Source organism: Ictalurus furcatus, chromosome 19, assembly GCF_023375685.1.
Source record: "Ictalurus furcatus strain D&B chromosome 19, Billie_1.0, whole genome shotgun sequence".
In the NCBI taxonomy this organism is placed as follows: Eukaryota; Metazoa; Chordata; class Actinopteri; order Siluriformes; family Ictaluridae; genus Ictalurus; species Ictalurus furcatus.
In genome coordinates this window covers 1,635,749-1,647,924 of record NC_071273.1, presented here as the reverse complement: position 1 = coordinate 1,647,924, position 12,176 = coordinate 1,635,749, and the positions used below count along the sequence as shown (strand labels likewise).

General features: G+C 38.2%; 1 protein-coding gene across 10 annotated transcripts in view; it reads right to left on the bottom strand.

The window, feature by feature from the left end:
* The window catches only part of cacna1c (calcium channel, voltage-dependent, L type, alpha 1C subunit), a 315,602-nt gene that overhangs the window by 92,916 nt on the left and 210,510 nt on the right, over positions 1-12,176 (bottom strand). The window lies entirely within an intron of this gene.

Sequence of the window (12,176 nt, the reverse complement as noted above, 5' to 3'; positions counted from 1 at the left end):
GTTGACGTGTTCAATTATTTTCCCTGATGTATACTATTAATTGAAAAATTGTGAACCAAAATCAAAGCTACTAAAAGCAAATTAATGATATGGATGGTCCATTATATCTGGTGGATGGAGGAGCCAGCCAACCATTAGGAATGAAAGAGGTGAATATCACTCTTCATAGCAGGTCCTGGATCATACCTGTTGTTGTTTTGTCTTCAAATAATTTTTATTCTTCAGTGGTTTGTATAGGATATAAAGTGCAATCAATGTGTGTAACTACAAAGTTTACTAATGTTTGGATATGTTCATCAGGTATAATCTGGTATGTATACCCAATTTATACCCAATAGTTAAGAATTACTTGTGGGAAGCATTATATAAACTCATAGTACACGTGTTGATCAAGTTATAAGTGTGTATTCAGTTAGAGGAATTCTGTGTCTTACTAAACAGTAGGCCTAAATGTTTTCTGTGTCAATCTGTACCTCTGCACAGCAAGCATAATCTAAAACTATAAAACACTTTCTAACAGGTGGTATTCGAAATGTGTGCATTAAGTGCTTTGTGTTTGTCTAAAGCAGCTTCACTCTATGGCAGTAAATTAAGAACCTTATGTTTGTCTAAAGCAGCTTCACTTTGTGGCAATAAAAGAGCAATTAGGCACATACCAGAAACTGGGTTTCTAAACAAGGCCCTCGAAGCTTGCAAATCAGTGTCAAAAGAAGAGATAAGAATTCCAGGAGGAAAGAACCAGAAGAGGCTATAGGGTAAATTATGTGACACAGTAAAATACCCAGGTCTGGTAAAACTTTTAAAGAAAATACAACTGACTACGCATGTGCCACAAATAAAAGGTATCATATGGGTGTGAATAATTAGTTAAGGCGATGGACATTGGTTTGTTTCCAGAAAGAAAAGGTGAATGCCCTGCCTAGGGATAATTTTACTGCTTCAGAGAGGTATATAAAGACATGTATGTGTATGTATAATTCATACCCTTTGCAGACTGTCTCACTTTATTGTTTCAATAAAGTTCATTTACTTTTTGACATCTATAAACCCTCTGTCTCTGAAGTTTTTTGACTTAGGCTGGAAGGATTGATTTTCCTCGACATTTGCAGGTTGGTGTCACAAATAAATTGTATTGTTTCAAAGGCGATTGCAACAAATAGTACACCTTCTGCAAAGGCTGAGAGCTGAAAATATTCAGCTTGATGAATTGGGTGCAACATATCAAGGACAAGTTTGTATGCAAAACTGCTCTTGAGTGCACTAGAGCATTCAAAAGATCTTTATGACACAAGATATGCCTCACAAGCGGAGCCCTACCATGCATCTCCACCCAAGTTGAAGATCAAGAAAGAGCTACTTGATGAGATGTTGGTAAATGATAATTGATCTTCATCTACTAGGGCTGCACCCATGGTCTTGATCTCAGAGTTAGCATAGAATACCTCAAATTGAATGCCATTGAACAAACAGATGCATAACCTCTACTCACCATTGAGGAGATCTTGGCATCTCCAGCTCGAGCATCTACTGTAAAGTCTCCACTTTACAGTAGATCTTAATAGTGGGTATTGGCAAGTTCTCATGGACCAAAACTGCCTTTGTGTGTACTCATGATTTTTATCAGTTGAAAGTTTTGCCATGGGAATACCCTATGGAGCAAGTCATGGTAGAGTATGCATTGTGTAGTTGGATGAAATCATCTACTCTCCATCCACTGAGCATCATTTCTATGATATCCAGTCTGTCTTGGACAAGCTCAGAGCAGCCAAGTATAAATAAGGCTGAGCACAACTACTCAACTGTAGAAAAGAGTGTCTGATCTCAGGAGAAATGAAGGTACTACGTAGAAGGAAGCACTTTTACTGTGGTGACCAGAGATTAGTTTGAGCTGGATCCTGCCTGAACAGGAACCAACACCTCTCAAATGTATCACCCAGTTGTTCTGTAACCTTTTAATGTAGATCTGCCAGCTCTGCAGCTGGATGTTTAAAGTCTCACGCAGCAATATTATCAAAACAAATAGTTTCAGTTTTTAATGCACCAAAAGTAAAATAGAACAAAAAAAACTGCAAAAAAATGCTAATCTTATATTTCTGCTGCTCAAATATTGCAAATAGCCAATCAATAGCCTCTTACAAATAATGTTAGAATTTTATGTTCAAATTTTACCTGAATTCATTGTCACGAAGCAAGACTTACAGTCACGCATGGGTTGTAGAGTGCGTCATGATGAAAATAAAATTAACAGCATTTTTCATGAACACAGACAACGACAATGTAAAAATGGAGCAAAATACTAAAAAGGCAAGAGTCCAAGAGAGTGAGCGGCAGCAGGTCATTGATGAAGCAGTTTGGTGGCCATTCCCACAACTAGCTGTGATAGTGCTAACCTGATTGTGGAAGTTTTCCAGAACTTCTTACAAGGAGGCTCAACATTGTCAACCTGGCACATGGCTTTGAAATCAGATTGACTGCCGGGAATTAAATGTAGTTAGCAGCCCATATACAGTCATTTGGCTTTTAGGGAGTACAGGGAATCAAATATACAAAAAAGTTCCAGAAGGACTAAGGCAGTTGTTGGCTACTGTGAATACCATACCAATCTCGAGTGGAGTGTGAGTAGGGTTACTCCAAAATGAATCTCATTTGTAGCTTGCAGCGTGCATCCCTTCTCATTCCCACCATCTCATTGCTGATATTTCTGACCATTGTGGGCCCACCGCTTATAATATTAAATTCCAAGCCATTTGTGCGCTCATGAATATGTAAGGGACATGGGAACGCCACAGACACTCAAATCAAAACACGACACAGGGAAGAGAAGAAGGTCACTGACATGACAGCTTTGTGGAATATTTGTTATTTACGTATATATGTGTTAAGTAAGACGCTTTTTTCTTGATTATATTGTGAAGTTAATGTTAGCTTATTTTAAGTAGGCCTACTGTATGAAATGTAGCTTTGTTTTCAAATTGCCTCTAAGTGAGGTGACAGCACAGTAGGCCTATGGTTCTGTTTTGATAAGGTGATAGAATGTGCAATCCATAAGTTTCCCTTTGTACTGAGAATACTCACTGCTATAAACTCGTTACATTGATGTACCAGTATGATCAATTACATAGGCCTACCTATCAGCGCTGAATATCTATATTATATACTGCCTACATGATATTCTAGAACATGTCTTTACATGTCTGCAGGTTTGGGGACCGAGACCTTTTGCATGCCTCTTGATTTGCCGGATCACTATACTCTTAGTGTTTTGGGACCTGCAGATTTACAAATTAAGCACTGATGGTGATTGACCATTCACTGACATTGGTTTTTAAAACTCAAAAGCCAAGGGCTCATCTGATGTGTGCTTCAACTACAAGAATTTACTTTTAAAGTTGAGTAATAAAAAGGAAAGTATAACACTGCCTGTGACACATTGTCTAGAGCTCCCGTTGATAATGATACCACATGTCTCCTCTTTTTCTGCTCAAGTGTACTCAACCAAACATGAGATGAACAAAAACCTCAGAATTTTAAATTATGTACTCTGAAAAGCACTCCTGGAAGATTCTGACTTCATGGCCCTTTATAGTACTGTCACTGACTCAGGAGAACCTGTACCACCAATTACACCATTCTGCATGATATTGTATAGGGTGGGATGAAAGAGTGACTGTCAACAGTATAACTATTGACAACAGGAAGTATTAGACCAAATTGTGAATTTCAATGTTTATTTATTTTCTGTCTTTTAACATTATGACGTGTGAATTGTGCAACGTATTTCTCCTTTTGTCGTAACATTGATTTGTTATATATTTTTACATGGCCGATTAATTTGAAATACCGCAGGTTGAAAATGATTTTGCCTGTATGCTCAATGTCATTTTTTTTTTTTAATATGCTTTAAGATTACATTTTGTTGTCTTGTTTGATTTTAAATATTTATGGTGATAAACAAATTAAGTTTCTTACACAGCTAAAAGGGGCCATATGAAGGTCTTGGATTTTTGTCTGAAGTATACTGTATGTTTCTTTTGTACAATGACTTGACTTTTGACCACAAACAAAAACATGAACAAACTAACAAACAAAAAAGTTATTTTGCCAGGAATAAACCTGGCTGGCACCCCAACCCCAAACATTACAACCTGCTCTGTGGTGAGTTTGCGCAATCCTCATTCTCAATGTAGTATGGTATCAGTACTATTCATAATTGCTGTCTGTTGTTTTCTGATTGGGCACAATATCAGGACTATTTACAAACCTTCCTGATGACTATTCTGGCTTCCACACTTTCTGAAGGAAACTGAACTGGTGGTCTGAAATGGCCAGAAGATAAACATGACATAGAAGGGACATTTTACAGGCAATTCAAGTGGGGTCAATGTCTTTTTTGCACTCAGCAGGAAATGAGCAAACGGAAAGACTCATCTAGTTTGGAAGGAAACCACCTTGGCACTTGTTAGACAGAACTCTGAGTGCTGATTTATAAATGGACAATATTTAAACACATTACTGATGTAATGCAAATAACCGTGATAACAACTGTGCATGCAGGAATCTTGTAGTAAAATATAAGTGAATGGGTTTAGTGCCAGGATGAGCAGGCCTAGATCATCATCAGCTCATTACACTTTCATCATAGTAATCGGTACATTTGCATACAAGTGCATTGTATGCATCATACATGAAGCTCTGGCCATGTGCTTGTGAATCTGAATTTGCTGAAAACAGAGGTGTGTCTCAGTTATATGTCATGCTGACCTTTTTGACCTTCTGATTTTTTTGTGATATTGGCTCAAAAGAGTCGAGCCTTACTGTATGGCAGTTTGGTGTAATCACAATATGTCACCCTGAAATTCATGTTTTCTTCATTGTAGATACATTAAAGAACAATGGGATACTATTCAAAGTTAACATTAAATACATTTGGGACAATTCTCGATTGTATGTCGATAAAGGATTGTTCAACTATGTCTAAGCTTCCTGCTTTCCACAGCTGTAATTCTATTTCATTATGCAAAAAAATGTTTTATACTAGATACTAGACTCCTATTAAATGTTTATTCTAACACTTAGCATCTTATCATTTATATATATATATATATATATATATATATATATATATAGTTTTTATTTTTATATTATTATTATTGTTGTTGTTATTTCAACTGTCTCTTGTTTTTATCATACATTGTATTATAGTTGACAGCAAAATGTGAAAAAAAAAAAGTGATCTGCTTCTTTCTGCAACATTTTCTATTCTCTGAGGGGATTTTTTTTCCAGCCTTAAAGGCAATTAATGTAAAATCCCATCTCAGATACATCTACTAAAAAAAATCTGGCAATCTTGGGGGTGTGAAATACAGTGCCCTCCACTAATATTGGCACCCTTGGTAAATATGAGTAAAGAAGGCTGTGAAACATTGTTTATTGTTTAACCATATAGAGGATAATATTTTGTTTAAAAAAAATCACAAAAATACTCTGCTCTCATGAATATCAAACAATTGCAAACATAACACAGGTTTATAAAAAAATAAATATTTGTTAAATACAGGTGTGCAACCATTATTGGCACCTCTATGAATTCATATGATACAAATATATTTGAAGCATATTCCCACTGATATTTTATATTTTCTTTAGTACACCTGGGTGACTAGGAACAGGAAACTGTTCAACCATGACCTGTTTCACAGGGGTATAAATATGAGGTAACGCATAGCCCAAATTCCCTTAGTCATTCATAACAGTGGGTAAGCCCAGGGAATATAACTGATGTGCGGCACAAGGTTGTTGAGCTTCACAAAATGGGAAGTGGCTATAAAAGTGGCAAAAGTAAATGCCCATTTCCACCATCAGGGCAATAATTAAGAAGTTCCAATCAACTGGAAATGTTATGAGTCAACCTGGAATTGGACATGTGTCTATATCATCTCGGCGCACTGTGAAGAGGATGGTTCAAATGGCCAAAAAATCTCCAAGGATCACAGATGGAGAATCGCAGGAGTTAGTTGCGTCTTGGGGTCAGAAAGTCTCCAAAACTACAAGTCACATACATCACCACAAGTTGTTTGGAAGGGTTTCAAGAAAAAAGCCTCATCCAAAAACTCTACCGTCTTTACTTTGTCAGACACTACTGGAACTTCAAATGGAATCAGATCAGATGAAACCAAAATAGAGCTTTTTGGCAACAAACACCAAAGGTGGTTTTGGTGCACACAGAGAGGTAGCCATATGGAAAAGTACCTCATGCCCCCGGTTAAACATGGTGGTGGCTCTTTAATGTTTTTGGGCTGCTTTTGTTAGGATACATGGCATGATGGACTTCAAATATCAACAGATATTATATAAAAACCTGACTACCTTTGCCAGAAAGCTTAAAATGGGCCATGGTTGGATTTTCCAGCACGACAATGATCCAAAACATACTTCAAAATCAACACAAAAATGGTTTACTGTCCAGAAAATCAAGGTCCAGCCATGGCCATCCCAGTCCCCTGACTTGAAACCCATAGAAAACCTGTAGGGTGAACTGAAGAGGAGAGTCCACCAGTGTGGACTTCAAAATTTCACGGATCTGGAGAGATTCTGTATGGAGGAATGGTCTCAGATCCCTCACCATGTATTCTCCAACCTCATCAGGCATTATAGGAGAAGACTCATAGCTGTTCTCTTAGCATGTATTAAGTAAAAGGGTGCCAATAATTGTTGCACACCTATATTTAAGGGTTTTTAAAAAAAAAAAAAAAATTATAAACCTGTGTTTTGTTTGCAATTGTTTGATATCCATGAGAGCAGAGTAATTTTGTGATTTTTTTAACAAAAGACCAAAAGGTTAAACAATAAAGACACTTTTTCACAGCCTTCTTTGCTCATATTTACCAAGGGTGCCAATATTAGTGGAGGGCACTGTACATGTACAACCCCAATTCCAAAAAAGTTGGGACGCTGTGTAAAATGTAAATAAAACAGAATGCAATGATATGCAAATATCATAAACCCATATGCTATTCATGATAGAACATAGAAAAGATATCAAATGTATAAACTGAGTAAATGTACCATTTTAAGAAAAAAATTAAGTAGTTTTGAATTTGATGGCTGCAACACATCTCAAAAAAGTTGGGACAGGGGCAACAAAAGGCTAGAAAAGTAAGTGTTAATAAAAAGAAACAGCTGAGGTTAATTGGGAAGAGATCAGTAACATCATTGGGTATAAAAAGAGTATCTTAAAGAGGCAGAGTCTTTCAGAAGTAAAGATGGGCAGAGGTTCACCAATTTGTGAAAAACTGCATCTACAATTTGTGGAAAGATTTCAGAGTAATGTTCCTCAACGTAAAATTGTGAAGACTATGAATATCTCAACATCTAATGTACATAATATCATCAAAAGATTCCACGAATCGGGAGAAATCTCTGTGCGCAAAGGAAAAGAAAATCAATATTGCATGCCCATGATCAGGCGGCACTACATTAAAAACAGGCATTATTCTGCAATGGAAATAACTGCATGGACTCAGAAACATCTCCATAACTCAATGTCTGTGAACACAGTTTGCCGTGCCATCCACAAATGCTGGTTAAAGCTCTATCATGCAAAGAAGAAGCCATATGTGAACATTATCCAGAAATGCTATCGTCTTCTCTGGCCAAAGCTCATTTAAAATGGACTGAGGTAAAGAGGAAAACTGTTCTGTGACCAGACGAATCGAATTTTTACATTTTTTTTGGAAACCATGGACTAAAGAGGAGAGGGACCATCTGGCTTTTTATCAGCGCTCAGTTAAAGACTGCATTTCTGATGGTGCATTAGTGCCTATGGAATGGGCAGCTTGCACATCTCGAAAGGCACCATCAATGCTGAAAAGTATATACGTATGCTTCCATCCAGATCTTTATTTCTGAGAGACTCTGCCTCTCTAAGATGCTCTTTTTATACCCAGTCATGTTACTGACCTGTTGCCAATTAACCTAATTAGTTTCAAAATGTTCCTCCAGCTGTTTGTTTTTAGTAAAACTTACTTTTTCAACCTTTTGTTGCCCAGGTCACAACGTTTTTGAGATGTGTTGTGGCCATCAAATTCAAAATTACCTTATTTTTTCCTTAAAATGGTACATTTCCTCAGTTTACACACTTGATATGTTTTCTATGTTTCTATCTCTTCTGAGATTTGCAAATCATTGCATTCTGTTTTTATTTATGTTTTACACAGCGTCCCAACTTTTTTGGAATTGGGGTTGTAGATACTTCTAGTAAACTGAATATTTGCCCAGCAAATCAACTCTGAATATAGATGTATCCCCACATAAATACTGACATATATTTTGAATGTATCTCTCCAATTCTAAATAATAATAGTGACTGAACTCTAACAAAAAAGATCTGTGGGAAATTTTGACTGACAGTGTATATTTAATTATATATGTACTGCATATTTAATATTGAATTATTTAAAGGGCAGTGGTGGCTCATCGGTTAAGGTTCTGGGTTACTGATAAGAAGGTCAGAGTTTCAAGCCCCCGCTGAAGATAAGAAGAAGAAGAGTTAAAATCCTAACAAAAACACCAGGGTTCGACCAGTAGCGGTGTACTAATATGCACCCAAAAAGCCATAATGGCAAACATTTTTTTCTTCTTACCTCATACACTAGGGTCAGTACTACAGGGGATCCTGTCTTACAAAACTGGCAATAGCCTCATATTAACTGCATATTATCTTCATATAGTAACTTTATTACTTTGTTTCTAATGAGCTGTCTCGGTTTTCTCTCAGGCTAGTAGCTCTTTAGCTGGAGTGTTTGAATGATCTACATAACACTAACCTCACAATTAAGGCCAGTGGGGGCTTCCCTCTGTGTGTCAGGCATTGTGTGTGAGGAGACTCAAGCATGGTGGAGTGTTGTTGCCCTCTTAATTTCAAGATCATATCACTGAGTTGTTAAATTAGTGATCTCACTAACTCTCATATTGAGGATTGGAATGGGTAGCCCTCTGTATTGCACAGTGTCTTTCAGCAAAGGTGTCTTTCAGGCTCCCCATAGCCAACTGCATTGAGTAGCTCCAGGAAATGAGGAAATGTAAAGATAAGGCAAGCCCCATGTATTTCTTAAGATATTCCAGGCATGTTCGCATCAAGAATCTAGACCCCAGTGAGAGTCAGACATGAGCAATTGTCACAGCCCAGGAAGGCTGCTAGCCTAAGTGGGCAGGACTGTTGATCAAGGATTCCCAGAGTAAAGACCAAGAAGAGAGCTTGTAGTTTCACTCAAAGTGAATGAATGGCGAAGCATCAAAGATGGCCTGATGTCAGAAGTGGCTCAGCTATAAGCTACTCTTTTAACCATTCCTCATCCATGCATCCTGCCAAGCCGTTCTACTAGCACAGCAGGTCTTTGCCCAGTGGTGCTTGTCATGGTTAACCACTAGATAAGCTGGTTTCCCGTATATAAGCTACAGGTTTATGCTAAGGCAGCAGACGTCTAGCCCCTCTGGAGACCAAGGATCAACAACAGTGAGTTATCTTGACATCTCGGTACTGGCTGGTCTTCAGTTCGTACATTGCTTTGTTAATGATGCAGAAACAGAGCCCCAAAAATGGCCAAAAGATATCCAAATGCCCCACCAGTCAGTCTGAGCATGAGCGTCAGTTCCTTGTGCCCCACTTGTATAAAGGTGATCCAACATGTCATAAAACACCATCCTGGGTGGTTAGAAGGGATAACCCGGTTCTATGAAGACTGGTTAACTGACAGGGTCCACCATCACTCAGAACCTATGCCAATCTAGCCAATAAGGTTCCAGAGGGAATGTCTTCCATTATTGATGGCTTTTTATAGTATGGTCACTACATGATTTAGTGTCAAAAGTTATCAACAGGTGTTCACATGCACACAAGAAAGTATCCAAGTTGTTGAAACAGTGTCCCTGGTGTGTATGCGGTGTTCATAGAACAGGGTTACATACATAAACTTGCATTATCTAAACTTAGCTCCATCCCCTACTGCTTATCCTACACAGTGTCACGGGGGTGCCTGGAGCCAATCCCAGAGATCTCGGGGCACAATGCAGTGGACACCCTAGACGGGGTGGCCACCCATTGCTGGGCACAATCGCAAACACATTCACACACCCATTCACATACTTTGAACAATTTAGAGATGCCATTCAGCCTACAATACATGTCTTTGGACTGGTGGGGGAAACCAGAGTGCCTGGAGGAAATCCAAGAAGCACGTAGAACATGCAAACTCTGCGCACACAGGGCAAAGGTGGGAATTGAATTCAATTAGAGAAATATTTACTTAACATTTTTGATATCAAGAAGCTTTGACCATGGCATGTTCACAGAAGCTGGACAGTTGGAAAAATGTTCTCTAGTCTGATTAATCTTTCTGCTGATTATCTTGTATTGAGGATGGGAGAGTTGAACCACTCCATAAAGTCTTCTACAGAACATCCCAAAGACCTTCAGTGGGGTTAAGGTGAGGACCCTGTAGTGGCTAATTCACCCTTCAGGGTTGTGGGGAACCTGGAGCCTATCCCATGGAGCATCAGGCACAAAGCAGGGTACATGGTTATTCAGGTACAATCCATTGCAGGGCACACTCACATACACATTCACACACACATTCATATGCTACGGACATGCCAATCAGCAACTGGAGGAAACTTGTGCCTGTACAAAAAATCCATTGATGGGATAACATGGAAATTCAGTACATTCAGTGTACACAGCTGACGTTATTTTATTGCTAATGTTGCTGAGCCTTATGACCTCTTATGACCTTATGACCAATTGAAGCGATCCCAGATTATGACACTGCCTCCAGAGGCTTGTACAGTAGGCTCAATGCATGATGGGTACATCACTTCATGTGCTTCCCTTCTTTCCCTGATGCACCCATCACTTTGGAATAGGGTAAATCTGGACTCATAAGACCACATGACCATTTTCCATTGCTCCACAGTCCAATCTTTACACTCCCTAGTAAATTTAAGTAATTTTTTCTGATTAGTTTTTGATCAGTTCTCGTCACATTGTGCATGTGGAAATGCTCTTACTTTCACTATTAAACATAGCCATGAGTTCTACTGTCGATTTTTTACGATGTGACTTCACCAAGGATTTTAATTATCTCCAATCATGATCATACAAGATTTTGAACATTCATTTTTCTGTCCACATTTCTTCCTCAAAGTCGACAGTGCACCACTCTCCTTCCAGGTTTAAATAATATGTTGGACAGCTCTTAACGCAATTTCAGGGATTTCAGCAATTTCCTTGATTGTTTTTTTATTATTATTGTTGTTGTTTTTTTTGCTTGATGCAGGCCAATAATTTGCCCCTTCTGAAACACAGTAACATCTTTTCCATGATCATGGGATATGTCTTCCACGGCATGGTTGTTTAAAAAATAAGAAGCTACACACATCATCAGTTAGGGTTAAAAGTACTGCTGCCAGCTGAAACATATTAACTACAACATATCACGGCAATAATGATCCAAATCATAGGCTCTTAAGTATTTGCTTATTTAAATCCAAATAGTGACCTTTTTTGTGGCCAGGCATTTTACATATACTTTCTGCTGTGACATTCAGATAGTAGGGTCAGAATTTGGCATCTCCATCATGAATGCATGGACCAATACTGCCTTGAATCAACAGTTCTGCTGGTGATGGTGTAATTGTGTGGGGACTGTTTGCTTGGCACATTTTGGGCCCCTAAATACAAATCAAACATCAATTGAAAGTCAATGGCACATTTGCGTGTTGTTGCTGATTATGTGCATCCATGTATGGCCACAGTGGTCAGAATTCAAATAAAAATGCACCAACTACAACAAAGAATCACAAGTTTAAAACACACACACACACACACACACACACACACACAGTTAAAGGGAATGCTAACACAAGAGTAGATTAGGGACTTCTGAAGCAGCAATACAGAGGATATAAACTAATATAAGCTAATAATCCTTAGAAGTTGTTATGTGCAAACAGCCCTGGGGAAAAAGTAAGCATAAGTGTATATGACCCCAAATACACCACTGGGTCCTACCCAGTATTAATATTATGTTCCTAATAATTTAACTGGTAAGTGTATACTGTATATCTTGCTTTAATGTTATTGCAATTGACAACTGTGATCTGCTTTATTAGTGTGAATT